The sequence below is a fragment of the Pinus tabuliformis genome, chromosome 2_1 (genome assembly GCF_031772625.1).
Source record: "Pinus tabuliformis cultivar Carrire ecotype Pingquan chromosome 2_1, CPIR1, whole genome shotgun sequence".
Classification (NCBI taxonomy): Eukaryota; Viridiplantae; Streptophyta; class Pinopsida; order Pinales; family Pinaceae; genus Pinus; species Pinus tabuliformis.
The window spans coordinates 840,939,672-840,941,621 of NC_142299.1; positions in this window are offsets into that span (position 1 = coordinate 840,939,672).

Here is a 1,950-nt window from a genome sequence, read left to right on the forward strand (position 1 = left end):
CTTACATTGGATCCTAATAATTTTTCTTGCATTGAAGATTTCTTGTCCAAATTCAAGACCCTTAGATATCTCTTGGAAGGTGTTAAGGTTAAGAAAGAAGATAGTAACCTTATTTATTCCATCCTTACTAAGTTGGAACCAGCCTACTCTGTATTTGTTTCCACCTTCCATTCTACAAGGGAAGCTTTCATTTGTCAAGGAAAAGACTACAAGGCCCCTTCCTTTGACTCTTTTTGTGATTCTTTAATAAGAGAACAAGAAAAACTCTTACACCTTGGTCTTCTTAATCTTGGAAACTCTTCCAAGAAAGCGTTAGCTGCCCAGCAGCAACCAAATTCAAAGAATCCTGAGAAGTCATATCCTAAAAAGAATGGTCCTAAACCAAACAAGGGTCCTACGCAAACTCAACCTCAAAATGAAAGATCATTTCAGCAAAATGATAGGACCAATAAAAACAAATGGAAGAAGACTGATAGACATTGTAACTTTTGTAATTGAGATGGCCACTTAGAATCTAAATGCTTTAAGAAGATGGAAGCCTTGGAAGCCGCAATGAAGAAACATAACATCCATGTGGAGCATTCTTCAACTTCAACTTCAACTTCATCTTTAGGAATGGCACTTTCTGCATGTCGGTGTCAATCATCTCAGTCAGGTTATGCATTAAATGTATCTTCTTCTTCTCATTCTCATGAGTGGCTCATTGATTCTTGAGCCTCTTATCACATGGCCAAAAACAAAGCCATGTTTTCTTCTTTAAATGATTGTAACACCAAAAATATATATGTTGGTGATGATAGATCTCTTAATGTTGTAGGGACTGGAACTGTTCATCTAGACAATGGTCAGTTTAATGATGTATTATGTGTTCCAACCTTATCCTGCAACCTTCTATCTGTATATCAGATAACTCATTCAGGTGAAGGTAAAATTGTTGAATTTTCACCTCATGATGTTGTAATCAAGGATCTAAGAGATCCTAAACAAATTCTAGCTACTGGTATTGCTGATGATTCCACAAGGTTGTATAAGTTTCACAAATTTGGGTCATCAAATCTTCCCTCAGTATTTGTTGCTCATAATGATGAAGTGAGCAAACTTTGGCATGAGCGATTTGGTCACTTAAACTATTGCTCCCTTCAGCATCTATGTAAAGAAAATATGGTGACAGGTCTTCCTATGGTATCTTGCAGAGATGGTGTTTGTTCCGGATGTGTACTCGGAAAACATCATCGGGACAGTTTTGAAAAACGTGCCTCTTGGCACGCCTCAGCCCCTTTACAGCTTGTGCACAGTGATTTATGTGGTCCACTTCCTGTTGCTTCATTCTCTGGCTGCAAGTATTTCTTAACTTTCATTGATGATTTCTCCAGACGCACTTGGGTATACTTCTTAAAACTCAAGAGCGAAGTATTTAACACATTTTTGGCCTTCAAAGCCTTTGTTGAAAAACAATCTGGACATCAAATTCTTAAGCTAAGAACTGATAATGGTGGAGAATATGTTAAAAACACATTCATCAACTTTTGCACCGAAAATGGAATTCAAATGCAACATACTGTTCCATACACTCCACAACAAAATGGTGTAGCTGAAAGGAAAAATTGCACCTTAAAGGAAATGGCTAATTTTATGTTGCAATCTAAAGGACTCAGTCTTAGTTTTTGGGCCGAAGCAATTAATTGTGCAAATTATATAATCAATCGCACTCCTACTAAGGTTCTAAAGAATATCACTCCAGAAGAAGCTTGGAGTTCCATTAAACCAGATGTAAGTCACTTTCGTGTTTTTGGAAGTGAAGCATGGGCCCATATTCCAGATGAAAAGCATAAAGCTTTAGAACCTAAGAGTGAGAAATGTACTTTTGTTGGATATTCTGAAGATGTAAAAGGTTATAGACTTATTCCATTTAAGTCCAAAAATGTTATCATTAGAAGAGATGTAAAATTT